Source organism: Callithrix jacchus, chromosome 4 (genome assembly GCF_049354715.1).
Source record: "Callithrix jacchus isolate 240 chromosome 4, calJac240_pri, whole genome shotgun sequence".
Classification (NCBI taxonomy): Eukaryota; Metazoa; Chordata; class Mammalia; order Primates; family Cebidae; genus Callithrix; species Callithrix jacchus.
Window position 1 is genome coordinate 121,092,331 of NC_133505.1, and position 19,994 is coordinate 121,112,324.

At 35.2% G+C, this 19,994-nt stretch overlaps 1 long non-coding RNA gene across 12 annotated transcripts in view; it reads left to right on the forward strand.

Moving 5' to 3' along the window:
* Positions 1-19,994, forward strand: part of LOC144582350 (uncharacterized) — a 658,507-nt gene that overhangs the window by 392,980 nt on the left and 245,533 nt on the right. For all 12 annotated transcript variants that reach the window (XR_013534898.1, XR_013534899.1, XR_013534891.1 and 9 more), the window contains one exon: positions 18,345-18,464. This is a non-coding gene — a long non-coding RNA (uncharacterized LOC144582350). The remainder of the gene's footprint in view (positions 1-18,344; positions 18,465-19,994) is intronic.

The window sequence follows — 19,994 nt, forward strand, 5'->3', positions numbered from 1 at the left end:
TAAAACCAGGATAAAAGGTACAAAGTCTTCTATGTGAGGTTAGAGACAACTCATATTTTAATTCCCTGCCCATATTGGCTTACTTGCCTAGTCTCCTGACTTCTGTCTATAAAAGATTTGCCATTTTGGTGAGGTACAATTTTGGAATACTCTGGACGAGATAACTTCATAAAGTAAAATGGTGAGCTTCTTCATATTCCATTGGGATAAACTGAAGGGAAATATTTGAAGGTAATTTAATTTCCAGAAATAAGAGTTAAAGTGTGATCATTAGGTCAGTACAGAAATTAAACTTATTTTTTATAATTTATTAAGTCCAATAAGAAATGTCTAGGAGTGGATGCAAAGAAGCACAATAACTTTTAGTAAAAAGGTTATTCCAAGTAGCACTCTTTAGTGTCTTCAGGAATAAAAAGTAGATGTGAGGCATTCTCACTTGGATTGTTGTGGTTCTGATAAAATGGTATGGAGGAGTAGAGATTTGAAACAGAGCGAATATCACCCAGTTGCTTTTTATTAGGATTATAGAATTGTACTTGGTAAAAGGAGTAATCAAGAACCCATGACGAAGCTCTGAGAAGTCACCTGGGTGAAGCCAAGGAAACTACCTCATTTAAAGAAAGCACAAATCCTAAAAGAAAGCCAGATGAAAGATTATGTTCTCTCTCAAATGGTATCTGGTTAGCAGGGCCTGAGGCAGAAACTTAACATTGAAACTAACACAGACAGATACCCTGTCACCCCTATCCTGGAGGAATTTCTAATTTTAACAACAGACCTGGACTGAAATCAGCTTCTGTATCTCCTCAGTGAGCAGCAGTTACTCTTATTTAGCAAATGTTTGTATAATAAGAGAATTATATAAAGGAATATATTAATTATATTAATATATATAATTATGTAAGAGAATGAATAATGAAATAAAAAGAAATCAAGCAGGCACTTTAACCCTGCCACATTGGTAATATCAATCAAATGTTTTTAATTAATTTCTACTCTTCGCTCTAGCAATTATACTTTAAGAATCTAAGGAAATAAAAAACACACAAATTTATGTAAAGTATTTTCATAAAACCATTACTCATACTATTAAAACATTACAATATTGGATTAAATGTAAATGTTGGATAATGTGAATTAGATGATTATATATCATGATGTTTCTGAAGGCTATATAATATAAAAACCTGCATTTTCTACAAAATGTAAAACATAAATATATATACACCTTTTTCTTATAATTAATGAAATAAGTGACTTTTCTATCTGCAAAAGACTAAAAAGAAATATATCACCATGTTGACAATAGACATCTGGGTATTTGGATAATAGAGATTGTTATTACATACATCTTGTACAATAGGTTTTGTGTTACTATTTTACTTAGGGAAAAACCTGGAGATATTTTAAGAAGATTTTTTTTTATATCTTGAGATTGTAGATAAAGATATTATACAAAGATTCCTCTGATATGGTTCAATCCAAGAGTATTTACCATGTGGTAAGCACTGTGTGGGGCTGTAAATGGTATTGAAGTTTCTTCAGAGAGTGTCTGGGGTGCAGAGAGCTAGCTATCTGGTTGAAACAGTACAAAAGTCCATTTAAGTATGCTAAATTGAAAGTGCTGGGAAGGGACATAGTAGATTGAGGTACATGAGCTGTTGTAGGCAGAACGGCTTCAAGGATGTGAGGCTGATGGAATTTCAAGTTGTCCATAAAGAACAAGGTATTATGGGCAGGGCAAGTAGTAAAAGTAGAAACAAACACTGAGTGATCAATGAAAAATAGAGAAGGCAAATCTTAACGGAGATTGCATGTTGGGGCATAGTGGAAAATAAACTTAGATAACTTGGGGGAAGTTGGATTTTGAGCAGGGTTATGAATTGACAAGAGAACTGATAAGGCTATGCGTATTCAATGTCAGAATGAAACAAGTAAAGCAACTAAGTCAGTCATTGCAATTTCTTAAGGACTAGGGGAAACAAAAGAGCTAGACTGAGTGGGATCTACTCAACTGATGATAAGAAGCTACAAATAGTCATCATCAAATGGTTGTTGGGAGCAAACACAATCCGCAAAATGAATACTGGGCAGGATAAGGCCAGGCTCTTGCCTGTAATCCCAGCACTTTGGAAGGCCAAGTAGGAGGATAACTTGAGGCAAGGAGTTCAAAACCAGCCTGGGCAACATAATAAGACCCTGTCTTTATAAGAAAAAAAATAAAAAATAAACTGGGCAGAATAAAAAGAATAAGTCGTTTACATTGTGAGTTAGAAAAAAAGAGAGAAGAACATAAATGAGCAAGGCAAATACATTAGGATGTGTGCTCTTGGCTAAGGAGTACAAAAATTCAAAATAGCAGAGTGATTCAACTCATTCATCTGAGTGCCTCCCAGAAACCATATTGCTGCTTTAAACGTGGAAACTGTGACTGAATGAAACGTTGTATTGTTTGCATTGTGTTGCCATCTGCTGTGAAAGCAAGGCCCTGAATATTTTACCTACAAAGAAAAATTCTTAAGATGTTTTGGAAATTTTTCTTAAAAAAAAAAAAAAACTACGAAATTTTCTCGAGCTCCAAAGAATGCATAATGACAAGTAAACAAGGCAGAATTTAAAAAGGGAAAAATATCTTAGAGTTACAGGGATATGTTACTGGCATCGTTGAGAAGGAAGAAGGCAGATTTGTAATGGTGAGTTAATTAAATAGAAATATAATTTGTCTTGATCCATAGTATCCCAGTAGAAATATAATTTGTCTTGATCCATAGTATCCCAGATAGAACAGAATTTTTAATAAAATGTAAAATTATTATAGAAAAGGCAAGAAACTCTAAGCCTTGAGGTGAGAGAGAAGGTAAGTGTGATGCCACAGGGTCAGAGATCTGCTGGGGGTGGCTCCTGATGCTTTTGTACTAGATAGTTCCAGGGGTCTTGGAAAATGGAAAGCTGGATCAATGTTGCCATCTGCCCAGGCTTAGCTTTGGCAAGCTGTTAACTTATTGCCTCAAGTCATACATTGATTCCTAGATTAAAGGATTAAGGTACTCATGTAAACACTCTAATCCAGCTACCAGAACCACAAAAGGGAGGAATAGGCCTCCAACTTTTAATTTAATTATGCTGTCTATTCCAGATATTTAACAAGGGGGTTATTATGTCATGTGTAGTAATCATTTCTAAAGGCTCTGATGAATGAAGTCAAGCCCTGTGAAGAGATCTGCATTACAAAGAGGTTAAAGTCCACTGATTGTTTTTAATTTTTTAAAAATCTTGTTGAGACCAACTGACAAAGTTAATAAAGGATTAGAAAAATAATTCTGGAAGAGAAATGAGCAATGGAAAATTCTGAGTGAAAACTAATTGAACAAATGACATAAAATTTTTAAAATGGAACCAACAAAATTAAATGTAAAGATTAAAACATCCCACTTTTAAATACTCTTAACAAAAATAAATACAGCGTAGAAATTATGTAAAGGGTTCCTTATTTCTCTTGGTCTTCTTTTTTTTTTTTAAAGTTACATGATATCTGGATATCCTAAAAAAGCATGTGAGTCTGTTGTGATCACTAATAATAGTAATTGATGAGGCTTGCGATGGCCATTGATGTCAGGATTAACTGTGATATCTGCAAAGATAGGGAGTATGCCTAAAGAAATACTGCTATTGAACTCCTGGGAATCACTCATTAATGAATGTGTGGGTTAAACTACAAGTTTATTACCTGGTACATTTTTAAGGAGAGCATTTCTACTAATAGCACTTGGCAAAATGATCTGAAGAGCGTCAATAAATAAAGAAGTGTAACACCTCTGCAAAATGATGTATTTATAAACTTTGACCATAGATGACCTTATTAGTTATAGCAGTAAGATGTTGCCGAGAGTGACAGGCAGTAACCACAGTCCTTGTAGAACTGGAAGGAGCTTTAGAAAAGGATCTTTGTCAATCCCTTCATTTTGTAAATAAGGGAGCTAAGGCCAGATAGGTTGTCACTTGCTCAAGGTCATATTATTAACTGGTAGAGAGCCAGGACTGGAATCCCAATCTCCAGAGAAATCTTGGATTGACAGTTCTGACATTGGACATCTTTCCTGGATATCCCCTTGCCCATGTCCTACCCTGAATGTAGGATAATGTAGGCTCTTACCAAATAAACAACAACAAAATAGGCTATCAGTGACAGAAAAACAGATGCAAGAGAATGATAATTTCAAAAGCTATTAAATGGTAGTATATGTATATGTTTTTCTGCCAAATTTAGCACTTTAATATTAAAGACTGAGGGGTGTGTTCATAACACAGTTCTTTAAGATATACAGATTTCTTTAAGATATACAGAATATGGAGGTGACTTAGATATTTGTTACTATCACCAGTATCACCATCATCATGCCATTATAATTTCTTGAGAACTAACAATGTGCCTGGCACTGTTAGATATTTCAAAAACATTACATCCTTGACTCTTAGAAAAAGAAAGTTGCGTTATTTTATATGTCACAAAAACTGGTCTTAAAAAGTATAAGAAACTTGCTTAAGTGGTATACAATTACTAAGTAATGGAGCTAAGATACAAATCTAGGCATCTTTGGTCTCTAAACCTGTGTTCTAATGACTAATTATATCAGCCCACAACTCATCACTGCCAAAATACAAATATTAACAGAAGGACATAATTTGGGAATTTGGCTTTTATACCATAATGAAAAGATTTTAATATTGAGTAACATTCCAGAATACCTCGTATTTTACCCACTCCCCTTGCAATACTTCATGCAAAATATGTACCATGTGTCAAGAAAATACAAAGCGGTGAGTGGCAGGGGAGAACCCAGAGGTAATTATAAGTAGGATGGGCAGAAAAGTAGGATCCCTGTATGGAAAATGAACCCTAAGCTGGCCTCCTACAAGATCTGCTTCCCTGTCTCTAGACCCAGATAGTTTCTGAGTAAATGGTTGTTGATTATAAGAAGGTAAATTTTCTGAAAAAAATATTTTAGACCAATTGTAAAAACTGTTGCTCAAAAGTTTTGATTTATTGAAAGTTATCAAGATGTTATAGATGCCCCACAGATTCCCACTGCATTCTTAAATTTCAACGATACATTTTTCAAGTATTTTGATGAACTGATGTGGATAGCTAACCCTATATGAACTCTCCACCTAAGGCTGTGAGCTGCTCCTTTCACTTGAGGGTTGGCTCCTTAGAGATGGGCTTTTTTTGTTTTTCAATCAGGTGTTTTTCAAATATCTATTACGTTTAAGAATATAAAAGTCCACAAAAAGTCAGTCTCTGATCACAGATTTTTCAGTCTAGTGGCAAAGACAGACATTGAGCAAATAAACACATGAATATAGGCACAATTGCAAATTGTGCCAAATGTTATAAAGGAAACACTAAAACTTCGAATGGTAAAGAAACATCAAAAGGCAAAATTCCAGATGAGATGGGCAGAAGAGAAGGGCCCCTTGGCTGGCTTATGGTCGGTCTATTACCCTTCAAGTTAAGGAACCTGTATTCCATGAAGGAGGGAGGTAAGAATGCACGTATGTATCTGTTGAACTAAAACAAAAATAGGATTGATTGATTCTTACAGAAGGAATATATCTTGGAAACCAGGCATAATTACACATACTTGACATATTGGCTAGCTATATAAAATGGTGAAAAACTGAGGAAATTAAAGCAATTATGATACAAAAGCAAAAAGAAATTCTAAGACCTTGTAACTAGTGATGAAGGAAACCTGCATTATCAGAGTGCATCATAGGGAGTACTCTAATGATCCATCTTTCCATTAATAGAATCCAGTTACATTGCCATTAGCAGAAGACAGCTTTAAAAAGGGGGTCTGGAGAAAGCATTAATACTTCTTTAATTCATGCTTTTTCTAAACTATGTGCCTGTCCCTTCAACTAATAGCAAAAATGTCTCTTTCTTCTGATGTCTGAGGAAAGGTGAATGTTGGTGGGTGGTAAAAACAAAAACAAAAACAAAACTCTCTCAATGAAACAAAGGCTACTGTCTTTCTGTGGCATCTACTGATGATACACTCATTTATTATTCTTGAGACCCAGGCCTGGTAGTACTATTCCAACTAGCAATCCTTGAAAAAATGGAGGGTGTATTTAAATTAGAAAGATGCCATCATCCCCTCAACAATATCTGGGCCCTCTAGAGGGGCTACCTCTGAGGTACCAGTCACTTTTTAGTTTTTCATCTCTGCATTGGTACCAGGTTAGCACTTTCAAATGTTATAAATTTTTGAAAAATTAGGGGAGCTACATCTATATTAGGAGCCAGGACTCTAGACCCAGAATTACTTACCTGTACCCCACTAAATTCATTCATTCATTCATTCATTTGTTCATTCATTCAGATATATCTCATGTATTCATTTATGCCTAGTATTAAGTTTGGGCAGTTTTGTTAAGCATTGGATATTCAACACAGAACTAAAATCTAGTACAGTAAAATCCAGCATAGCCTTTAAGAACTTTAGAAAGCAGAGAGGAAGGCTGCTAAATAAATAGAAACATTTTAAGAGTAGAAAAGAAAAATTGTACCTGAAAGAGTTTTACAGATGGAGAAGACTTTATTTAAGACTATGGCTATAGGGAAGACATACTGAATTTAATTCTACTGAAGTGGGCAGGATTTTTTTTTTTTTTTTAAATTGAGATGGAGCCTAGTACTGTCGGCTCAGCTGTAGTGCAGTGGTGCAGTCTTGGCTCACTGCAATCTCTGCCTCCTGGGTTCAAGTAATTCTCCTGCCTCAGCCTCCAGAGTAGCTGGGACTATAGGCATGCACCACCACGCCTAGCTAATTTTTTTGTGTTTTTATTAGAAACGAGGTTTCACCACGTTGGTCTGGATGGTCTCGATCTCCTGACCTCATGATCTGCCCACCTCAGCCTCCCAAACTGCTGGAATTACAGGCGTGAGCCACTGTGCTCGCCAGGAATTTTTTTAAGCTCTGGGACAAACCAATGAAAAAGTACTGGAGGATATTAATGGCAAGATTGGTCAATGTAATTAGGTGATGGGTGTTTGGAATTGGTGCTCAGGGAAATTAGGCTCCTCCCCACCCACAGAGACAGAGATGGGGTGCTGTCTTTTCTTGATGAGTACATTCAAAGGGTGGCCCCCAGGTCCTTAAAAATATATTACTGGGTTGTAAACTGGCAAGAGGCTGAGAGAAAATTTGTGTCTCCAGGAGGCAGAGAAAGAATTACAATTTCAATTATTCTAAAATAAATGCTCTAAGAAAAGGGAAGTCAGGGGCCAGCAGGCAGGAAGAAACCTGTTTAAAACATATTCAAGCTGTTGGGAAGGAACATGAAGACTGTCTTGGTTAGTACAGAGTAATCAACAGAATGATGGAATGTTTATCTCAAGGAACACACTGATAATATTTAAGTTACATAGGCAATATAAGTTAAGATGATTCACAGTGCCATTTAAAAGTTTAAATAATAGGCAAGATAGTGTGGTTAAAAGAATACAGGACTCTGTGCTATTTGGGATTATAAATCTGACTGTTACTTGTTATAACAGTGTGTAACACTGAATCAGTAACAGTATGTTAGAGCTACTGTTTTTATCTTTGATGAGAAAATGGCTACATGCTCTACCTAATTCACAATGTTATTAAGAATACCAAATTCAATATTTTAATATTCACCTGGAACCTTATTTAAGTAGTACAGTAGCAAATGAATGCAATATGGAATTGTTAATTTTCAAAAAATTCTAAACCTAGTCAGTTTAACAAATACTGTTTTTGGTTTTCAAATAACTAGAAATTCTCTTTTTATATAAACCATCTCCCCCCAAAATTTCCATTTGGAAATGTATTGATTTATTTCATTAAACCATCCCAATTAGCATAACAAAACCTTTAAAAATAGCACAAAAAATATATTTCAGATTGTTTTCTCTCAAGAGATTACTATGGCATGCCCAAATGGGGTTTATTTTAGAAAACAAATGGTTTTATGTTAGGGAATCTATTAATAAATATAATCAGAGCAAAACACTATTTTCAAAAGATCAGGAAGGCAATTTTATAATATATAACAACCAGTTCCTATTTTTAAGTTATGAAAACAGAAATGGACAGTTACCTTTACAATGAAATGCTATCTATTGAAGTCAACAGAACTTCATACTTAACCTTGAAGCACCAGAGGCATTTCCATTAAAGTCGGAAACAAGACTTAGAGGCACTAGCACTACTATTAGCATTGTTCTGGGAGTAGGAACCAATCTATTGCAACAATCAGCAGTTATAAGAGTTAGTACCATTAAAAAAGGGAAAATTTGACTCACAGCACTCTTGGACAAATAAGTGTAAATTAAAAGATTCTGCAGAAGATAAATTAAAATTATTAAAAGTTTATTAAAGAAACTAATAAATGTATAAACAATTATATAAACAATATAGTTTTATATTGTAGCCTAAAAAGGTTGCAAAAAATAGTTTTAAAATGTCACATTCCCTATGGCTTAACAATTGAATTACAAAAAGAAACAACACAGAGACTTTGTGGAAACAATTACAATTCAATAATTAGGATGAAATTAAATGGCTAAACAAAGAGATACAATGTGTTCTTAAATGAGAAACTAAATATTGCAAAAATAAATACATTAATTATTTTCATATTGTCATCGAGATAATGTGATTCTAAACAGAATGAGAATATTGAACTTGACAGAGTATTTAAAAAGTAATAAAGCAGTTGTAAAGTTATAAGACATCCACATTATTAAAAATATAACCATACATGACTGAAGAAAATTTTAAAAGATTTTCTCCTTTCTATCCCCACATGTTTTCCCAAAGTGTCCAAATAACCAGGGTAACTGGAGGTATCTGAAGAAGGGCCACCCCATTGCATATTACAATGTTTTATAAGAAGACAGACTTTAAAGTCATATCTCACTGGCACAAGAAGTGATGCAGGGAAGTTTTAAAAGATTGATGGATCAATGTGCAAAAGGATGACGATTCAATTTTTTAGGCTTAGGGGAGTGTCTGGCTCTTTGTGAGCAGAGTGCTGATTGAGTCAGAGTGGATTCCTTGCATGATGCTAGAACAATGGATCCAGAACAAAAATAAACTTAAGAGTCTTTTTAAGTTTATATTTGCACCATGTCCAAACTTATTTCACCATGCCCCCAACTTATTTCAAATAACTAAAAACAAGAAAATACAACTTAACCACATGGAAATATAGGTAAATACAGTTTTAGAATGGAGATCTTTCTAAGCATAAACATGACAGAAGAAACGGTACGAAAAAAGTGATTTCTTTGAGTAAAGATTGCTAATATTTTAAAGGTCAAAAAATTAAAATATGGGATATATTCAGAACATAAATATTAAATGTAGAAGTATTATTTTTATATGTAAAGATGTTAGTAAAATTAGTTTGAAAATTATCACCCCCAAAATAAATTTCAGAAAATAAACAGTGAATTAAAAAATTTATCTATAAAAGCCAACATGTAAAAATAGGTTTCTTAGTGGTTTATAAGGAAAGTAATAAAATTAAAACAGAATACTCTTTCATCTTCTGCCTTATGACAAGTAAGTAACATAACATCTAGTGCTAGACTGTACTAAAATGGGAGTTACTCTTGTACACTATTAGCTTGGTTGTAAGAACCTACAGCCTTTCTGGAAGCTTAGTTGTCAAATTGTATTAGAAGTTTTAAATAACCTTTGGACTAGAAGTTTCATAACAAGGAATTTTTAAAAATATTAACATTTAGATTATATATAACCTAAATATCCACAGATAAGAGAAATACTATATAAGCCACAGTACATTCCTAGAATAGAATATTATAAAATGTTTAGTCATGTTTTTAGAGAGTTTTAATGAATGGAGGGAATGTTTATAAAAGGGAGCTGAACAAACAAACCAATTAGAATGAAACTATGTATGGTAGGAATACAGTTTCACATGTTACATGTGTAAATGCCTAGGCAAAGACATGCTTGGAATCCACTGAAATATTAATCTTCATTGTGAGTAAGCTTTCATTCTTTTTACTCTAAAGTATTCTAATTTTCAAAAGTAACTGTTACTTCTGTAGTCAGAAAAAAGTGCTAGCAAAACATAAATATATTGAAGACTGCTCGTGGTTTGTTTATAAAATTCTTGCTGTCACTTTAGTCTAACAATTGCAAACATCCTGAAAACACTGGGTAGATATTATATAGATTATGAATAAATTTTCTGTATACTCAACCCAACCATAACCCCAACACCAGTCAGTTTACTTCCTAAGTAGCAAAGCAAGCCAACTTTGTTTCAAAATTAAAGTAACAAATTCCCATTGTTCCAGAGATTACATTAATATATCAGATAATAAGAAAGATAATGCAAATTTATTATGGGCATTGTAAAACAATGGAAAATTTGCACTTTATATCAGGTGCCCATCTTTTTCTAATTAATATATATTTATTTAACAATTACCAAGCATTAAGTAAAAATTACATGCCTAAAAAGATTATATTGTCAGGAGTTATAAGTTAAAATATTAGGAAAAAGTGATGATAGTTTTTCTGGGACTACCTAAGTTCTGAACTCCAGAACCTTACTGATAAAAAAAACAAATCTTATTTGTTCGCTGCAGCATTTTAATTGCAACTTCCTATCCACTTTACTTTTATACATTTATTTCCCCTCAGTTTTGTATGAGTGCCTGGCCTCATCATCATTTCCTTTGCACATTAGTCTTTCAGTCAACCTGATAGTTCCCTATGGGATCCACTAACCTGTTCTAAACATAGTGACCACTCATTAAGTAAGTGGAATTAATTCCATGTTTTATTCACATGCAAAATTATTGCTGAGCTTGCATGTCCAATTTTAGATTATTTTTCTCTATTAATGGATAATGCTTTTACAGGTATTGTCCATTTAATACCCTGCAAGCCTAAGACTCAGTGACTTTCTCTAAATTTCTAGCTATGAAATTAAACTATTGAATATTTAATAATGTTTAAATATTAACGTTCTTGGAGGGCAGGAATATATAAAAATGGGATTCATATTTTATTCCCTTAGATAATGGTAGTGAAACAATAATCATTGAATCTCTTGAGCATATAGTTTGCTATAGAGCACAAAACTAAGTAAATATCCATCGTATAGAGCTAGCTAGAGGGCTGAATTATTGGGTGTGAGATGTCAATACCATTTGTATATTAATATTTGTTTGCTGGATTTTCTATATTAGATAATTTACCTTTACTTACTGACGTAATTAGAGACTGTTATAAGAAAGAGTTAAAATCAAAAATGATGTTTTCTTATTAATGAAACAGTTGTGGAATCTCTTAATGAAGTGTCAAGAAATATATGGATTAAGAAAAAGCAGAGATATATAATTTTGCTTAATTGTGTTAAAAATAAATGTGTATTACCGGGGTAGGAGAAATCTTGCGTGTTCTGCTAAAATAGGAGGAGAAAACAGAAAGAGCAGGAATTATGGCTGAAGAACTCATTGTATAAGTCAGTAGTTTCTGAATTGCTGCAACTGTAACATCAGATACAAATGATAGCCCACTGAAATATGGGAAGAAAATAGTAGCACTAGTTTACAAATTTACAAATTTTCTGAAAAAAATTAAAATTAAGCTTTGCTTATATTTTAAATGTGAATTGGTATTGGAGTCTTCGCTAGTTCATTATGTCATATTTCTTATTTTGTGAAGAATTCTGAAGGAAGAGTGGAGGCTGCAAAACCCCAAGAAAATGTTTGCTTTCAGTGTTTTACAATGTATTATAATGCACATGCATCTCATTAGGTGGTTTTATGGATTATATTATCTAGTTTTAACGACAGTAAATTTTTGCAAATGGACAAATGGTCAAAATGAATTCTGTAAATAACTGGGTTGAAGATAATATTTGTAAGTACAAGCAAAAAACCGCTCTCCTCCCTACTCCATAAAACAAGTTAGAGCTGAGATATCTGCTTCATAAATAGGTTTTTTACTAGCTACATTCCAAAGCAAGATTAATTAAGATCTAATCAGGTCAGGTAAAAAGATCAGCAAATTCTTTGAAATTATAAAATTAAGAAACTTGGCTGGGCACAGTGGCTTACACCTGTAATTCCAGCACTTTGGGAGGCCAATGGGGATGGATCAGTTGAGGTCAGGAGTTCAAGACCAGCCGGGCCAACATGATGAAATCCTATCACTGCTAAAAATACAAAAATTAGCCAGGCATGGTGGTGTGCACGTGTAACCCCAGCTACTCAGGAGGCTGAAGCAGAAGAATTGCTTGAACCTGAGATGCAGAGGTTGTAGTGAATCTAGATTGTGCCACTGCACTCCAGCCTGGGTGATAGAGTGAGCCTCTTCTCAAAAAAAAAAAAAAAAAAAAAAAAATTGAACTACATACTTCAATACTCTATTTTTAACAATAAACAACATCCTACGTGTATTGTAAATTATAAACATATCATACCTTGAGGTACTGGCTAATAGTATATTTACATGTGTATAATTTTTAAAGAAATTTAGTAAATATATAGATTATGTTCATGCATAACTGTTTATTTCATTATTTATATTTATTTTCAAACTAATTACTTATTGCTGATAGGGGTACTTGCTCAAAGAAGTTTGAAGACCACAGTTAGAGATTTAATTCTAGCATTATCCTGGACAAGGTAGACGAGGACAGGGTTAGGCAAAATGATAGGAGCTAATATAAAGTGAATATTTATCAATATGCATTGAAAAAGTAAATCTAAGCATTAGATGAGAGTTAGATGAGCATTAGATGAAAAGCCTGACAGTGACAGTGATCTTCAATTATTGACTAATCAATGCTCCAGTATTGACCAACATTTTCATAATATTACTGAATCCGATTTGGAAGGCTTAGGAGTGGTGCTATACGTTATTCCAAAACAAGATTTTCCAGGGCACTTTCAATTGGGAGCCTATCTGATAGCTAAGTTCCATGCTCAGTTTCTAAATGTAAGTTTTTCCTGCTGAAGTAGATTATCCAAGAATATAGTCAGGAGCATCGTAGTCTACCCTTCTAACTGTAAATGGATACCACCTCCTTTCCTTTGGTCTTGACTAGTGCTATGCTGGATGTTGCAAAGTATTTCAGAATGGTTACTATAGGAGTATATATTCTAAGCTTTATTTTAGATCAGAGTAAAGCAAAAAGACGCATTTGCTCTGTCACATAAGTTGTACTCTCAGAACACAAATACTGTATTTAGCAAGAGGAACAGAACCTCTAGGCACAGCAAACAGGCTTTTTATTCCAAAATGTTAGGAAAAGCTAATGTCTGGGACTATTTCTGGAATCTCTACCACAGTAATAATGAACCCTAAAGATCTGAAGTGTCAGAAAACCATCAAGAGAGGGAAGAGCTGTGTCCTTCTCATGGGAGAGAGTAGACTTTCTCCAAAGACAGGAAATTGCTGCTGTAGGAATGCTGTCCCTACTTAATGGAGGTAACCCCTGGCATACTACAGTACTCTGAAAATAAATTGTGGTAACTTGGGAATGCCAGAAAGAAAATAGATATAGAGCTAACTCAGTCTTTGTTCTTCTCATCTAAGCTGGGAAAAAGTGATGAGACAAAATGTGAAGCCTATGCCTGAGGCATTCACCAGAAATAAACTAACAAAAAGCACAAAAGCAGATTCATACCAGGCTTATATCTGAAAAGGCATAACTAGACTCATACCTGAAAAGTTACTAAAGTTACTTTTATTGAATTTTGTCTGTAGAAACAAACTGTGCACATCTGGGAAATAAATACCTGGTGATAGATGGTTTAACTTATCATGGTTAGTGTGTCTCACAGGAGAAAAGAAAATGGCAGGAGTCCACCTTAACTAGAGTGTCATGGGAACAAGTTTTTCCTTTTTCTGCTAAGATTCATTCAAATTAACAAGTGTATTTTTAAAAGACATTTATTTCTAATAAATTTCACATATTTAAAGTTATAATTTGATAAGCTTTAGCTTTGTGTTCACATCCATGTAAATATCACCATAAAAGGAAACACAGTTGTCACTCCTTTAAGGTAAGTATAAGACCTAGAGGGAAGACCTTTTATAATGAGAAGAACATTATGCTGAGAATATGTTTATATATTTTTTGAAACAGAGTTTCACTCTTGTTGCCCAGGCTGGAGTGCAATGGTGCGATCTTGGCTCACTGCAACCTCCGCCTCCTGAGTTCAAGCTATTTTCCTGCCCCAGCCTCCCAAGTAGCTGAGATCACAGGCATCCTCCACCACACCCCACTAATTTTGTATTTTTAGTAGAGATGGGGTTTTACCATGTTGACCAGGCTGATCTCGAACTTCTGACCTCAGGTGATCTGCCTGCCTCAGCCTCCCAAAGTGCTGGGATTAAAGGTGTGAGCCACTGTGCCTGGCCAAGAATAGATTTTTTAGGAATATTAATTTATAGAAGGGATAGAAAAAGTGTAAGAGATGAGAAAATAGAAGTCAAAAGAAAGGTAGCAGGAATAATAGTAGGAGGAAACAAATGACGAGGACAGGTTTCTAAAGGGACAGGGTATGAAAGTAATAAAGTCAAGTGAGTGAAAAATGGTAAATATCCACCAATTTGGCACATGAAGGTAATTGTGGGGAGAGATTTTAATCAGTGATGAGGGTAAAAATCATAGTGCCATGATGTTCGTGGCAATGGGAGGTGAGGAAATGGTAATCCTGAATATAGACTACCCTTTTCAAAAACAGCTCTAAAGTTCCGGGGAGTTATGGTAGTGAGAAGGTAGGGTCCCTGGAGGGTTAAAGGTTTGCTGGTTTGTTCTGTTTTCTATTTTTCTTAATGGTTAATAGTTGTTTACATCTATTGACTTTCAGAAAGAATAAGTAAGAAGATGGTGAAGATAAAATAGAAACAGGGATACTTAAGGGTGTGAGCAAATGAAAAAAGAATTCAGGTTAAGTAAGACTAGTCCTGTCCAGGAAGAGTGTCTCACACCTGTAATCTCAGCACTTTGGGAGGCCAAGGTGGGTGGATGATGAGGAGTTCAAGATCAGCCTGGCCAATATGGTGAAACCCCATCTCTACTAAAAAAAAAATAAAATACAAATAACTAGCCAGGCATGGTGGTGCATGACTGTAGTCCCAGCTACTTGGGAGGCTGGTGCAGGAGAATTGCTTGACCCCAGATGGCAGAGGTTACAGTGAGCCAAGATTGTGCCATTGCACTCCAGCTTGGGCAATAGAAGGAGACTCCATCTCAAAAATGAAATAAAGTAAAATTATTAAAATAAAATGGATCCTTATTCTAGCAAATGATGAAGAGGTAAATATCTATTTTGTCTTTTGATTTTTCTTATATCTCTTCTGTTCTAATTTCTCAGTCAGTTGGCTAAGCTTGTGTTTTGCTACCCGAATCTCTCTATTCTTTTCTTTTTTCTCTTTTCCTGTCCTCTCCTCTGTCCTCTCTCCTCTGTCTTCTCTCCTCTCTCCTATTCTTTATCCCTCCTCTCCCCTCCCTCCCTCCCTCCCTCCCTCCCTCCCTCCCTTCCTTCCTTCCTTCCTTCCTTCCTTCCTTCCTTCCTTCCTTCCTTCCTTCCTTCTTTAGATGTTCTCTTAGTAAAGGGTACAACAATCAATTAAGGACAACAATCTAAAAGTCATCCTCAATTTGTGCCTTTCTGCTACCTTGTATATGCAGTCCATCAGTATCCTTCAGCTCAACTTTCAAGATAGGTTTTCAGTGTAATCATTCCTTATTCTCTCTACCACCAACAACCAATTCAAGCCATCAATATCTATCTATTCTACTCCTGCCAATGTTCCTTAATGGATACATTGACCCTAGACATAACTTCCTAACCTAAAGAGAGCATTTTCTTTGAAATTGATAAAATATGTTTATACTTAAAAGAAATATTAGAAAAGGCCCAAAGGGCCTAAGAAGAATGATCATCCCACTGATGAATTCCACTGTTTCCACTCTTGTCCCTATGCAATCTGTTCGTCACGTGACTGCAGGAATAAAGAGTAATCAAATGGTGCCAACATTCCCCCTCACCTGTTCCCACTTTCAAACTTTCTGGAGACTTCTATTGGGCATACAGTTAAAAGCAACTTCCAGCCAATAATCTGCAAGGACTTGCATGAGCTGAGCCCTGATCACCTTTTCCAACTCATTTCAGATCCTAAGCCCACTGCCCGTCTTTCTTTTTCTTAGAATCTGTCAGCCAAATAGATCTCTTGCCTCTTTTATGTACCTCAAAAAGGAAAAATTATTTCCTACCTTAGGGCTTTTGCATTTGTTCTTCATTCAGCTAGGGTGCACTTTTCCTGACTCATCCTACAAGTGGCTGTTTCTGAAGAATTAAGTCCAAGTTCAAATGTCATCACCTTGGAACATTCCTTCCTCACCACACAGGTAGCACATTTCTAAGCTCCCAGGCATGATCTATCTTACACTTGTTTATATTCTTCATAGCACTTGTAACAACCTACAGTTTATATTTTTGTTTACTTCTTTTATTTATTTTCTTTCACTGATAAGTAATTCCATAAGGTAGAATTCCATGTCTATCTCAGTCATTATTATGCTCTAGTGCCTAATTCAGTGTCTGTATAGAGTAACCACCTCCAAAAAACACTTTCTAAGTGAACATATGGATAAAAAATAATTATATTAGCAATGAGGAAATCAGCGAGAAAATTCGTAACTAAAGGCTTTTACTTTTTCTGAGAGGTAGAAGAATTAATCTACAAAAATCATGGAGCATTGTTCAAGAATAGACAAATTTCAAAAATAGATATGTATACATTACATATGTACATATGTATTACACATTACATATGTACATATCTGTTAAGTGATAAGGGTAACACTCTATAGTGGGTTTGGGGGAAGAATGATCTTTTTGCTAAATTGTGCTGGGTCAATTATATCCATATGAAAATATCAGAACTCTGCTTTTCAACACATACAAAATCAGTAGCAGATAGATTGTAAACATAAATTTGAAGAGAAAAATATAGATATTTGAGGAAAATGTATAATAGCTTTATGACCTTGAAAAATGCAAATTTGAGATACAGTCACATAAAAATTATAAGTTGGACTATATTAAAATTAAGAACTGGTATACATCAAAAGAATACATTATTCAAATGAGAAAAGTATTCCCTATATATATGTCCAAATATATAGGGAAGTAGAAGTCCTTAAGGTCAATAAGAAAAAGATAACTAAGTATTAATAGAATGAAAGAATCCGCCAGGTGTGGTGGCTCACGTCTGTAATCCCAGCACTTTGGGAGGCCAAGGTGGGTGGATCATGGGGTCAAAAGGTTAAGACCATCCTGGCCAACATGGTGAAACTCCGTCTCTATTAAAAATACAAAAATTAGCTGGGTGTGGTGGAGTGTGCCTGAAGTCCCAGCTACTTGGAGGCTGAGGCGGGGGAATTGCTCAAATCTGGGAGGTGAAGGTTGCAGTAAATTGAGATCATGCCACTGCACTTCAGACTTGGGGACAGAGCAAGACTCTGTCTCCAATGGAAAAAAAAAGAGTCTTGAACAGATTCATCACAAAAGAAGGTATTCTAATAAAACCATGAATAGGTGTTCAATTAAGTCATCAGAGAAAACAAGTAAAATATGCTGAATTTTTAACACAAAGTAAAAATTAAATGTGATGATACCATACATTCTCCAGCATGGCTAAAATGAAAAAGACGAAAAATAACAACAGTGGAGAAACCAGAATGCTTACACACTGTGTGCTGTGATCTCAATGTGTTTCCCAAATTCATGTGTTGGAAACTTAATCTGCAATGCAGTAGTATAGGAGGGGGAGGCCTTCTGGGAGGTATGTAGGTCATGAGGGCTGTGCCCTCATGAATGGATTAATGCTGTTATTAAAAGGGCTTTTAGGAGTGGGTTTGCCCTGTTTGGCTCTTCTGCCTTTGGGGAGAAAACAGTAAGGTCCTCACCCGATGCTGGTGTCATAATTTTTGACTTCTCAGCCTCTAGAGCTGTGAGAAATAAATTTCCCTTTTTTTTATGAATTACCCAGCATCAGATATGTTACGGCAGCACTAAATGGACTGAGACACTATGTGATATGGTTTGGATGTTTGTCCCCACCCATATCTCATGTTGAAATGTAATCCCCAGTGTGGGAGGTGGGCTTCATGGAAGGTGTGTGGATCATGGAGATGGATCCCTCAGGGCTTGGGGCCATCCTCATGATAGTGAGTGAGTTCTCAGGAGATCTGATTATTTGAAAGTGTATAGTACTTCCTTCCCACACACTCTGTTTTTACAGCTTTCATCATGTGAAGTGCCTGCTACTGCTTTGCCTGCTGCCATGAATAAAAGCTCCCTGGGTCTCCTTCAGAAGGTGAGCAGATGGTGGTGCCATGCTTCCTGTACAGCCTACATAACTGTGAGTAAATTAAACCTCTCTTCTTTATAAATTAGTAAGTATTATATGTTTCTTTATACCAACCCAAGAATGGCCTAATACTCTGTACAAAACTTTAAAATGGTACACATGCTCTGAATATTTACTTTTTTCCATCTAGTATAGCTGAACATATGCAGGAAACATGGATCTTACAATTGGATACCTAAGTATAATTCTACTTCTAAGTATACAGCTGTCAGAAATGTATAGCTATTTAAACAAAAGACACGTACTAGAATTATTATAGCAGCACTATTTTTAATACCTCCAAATTGGATACATACTGAATGTCGATAGCATAACAGATAAATATACTGTGGTGTATTCATAAAATGGAATTCTACACAGCATTGATAAGTACAAACTATACTCAAAAACACTGAAGAAACTCAGGAACATAATGCTAAACCAAAGAAGCTGTAGACAAAAGAGTACATACTACATAATTTAAAAAGAAGAGAAGAAAAGGGAAGAAAAGAGAAAATGAGAAATAACCTACACTGTTAGGAGAAGAGGAAGCTTTGGAGCACAGCAGAGCTCTGGGTTGCTGATAATGTTTGGTTTTCTGGTTAGGGTGAGGCTTACAAAGCATATTAAGTTTTTGAGAACACCTGAAGCTATAAACCTTTATGGACTTTTCATTATGTCATATTGTACTTTAATAAAAAATAACCTTATGTAGTTGTGGCAGGATATAAGGATTGAGTGTACCTGTAGTAGCTGATATTTAAGGGAGCTAATTAGAAGGCTTGCCAAGCAGCGTATGGTGCCAGGCTGAGGTCAGGGGCTTGGAATCTATTGAACATAGCTATGTGATGACTTCCAATCTCATTCTGGCAATTGTGGTGTAAGTGTAGAGAAGGTAGACATTTACAGATCCAGGTTGAGGTTTTTTCAGGATAGAGGTGGCAGAAGGTTAAAGGAGAAAGTAAGTTCATGTTGTTAACAATGGATGCATTCATGTTAGTGAGTCTAGACTGGATAAGAAGAAAAATTAGTTTACTTGCACATTGAGGAAAGGTAGGGAGATACAGAACTTGAAATTTTATAGGTTTGAATTATAGTAGGAGTAAATAAGTGAGAAAATGAAAGGATAAGTGGTAGTACAAATGGGAATTTACAGCTGAAAACTTCAGAAATGGTACAGTTCTAGGTAATTATAAGGTCCAATGTGGAGTTATGGGTTTGAGGGGCTGAGGAAATGTGGATATGAAGGTCATAGGAGTTGAAAAGCTCAATAAACTATGAAGCAAACAATTGAACTTTGAACTATAAAGCATAGGCATTGAACTAACCAGAATATTGAAAAAAGTTTGAGTGGAGGGAAAAGTCATACACATGGTGCTGAATTATTTAATAAATGTGAAGAAATGACTTGGAGGCTCATGCATGACTCTGACTGTAGAGCCAAATGGCACCCTATGGAAGGAGGTCAGATGCACACATCGAGGTGGAAGAGTGAAAGTTGTAAGCAGCTGGATCTGGGGATGGGGTAGAGCTGGAGACTAG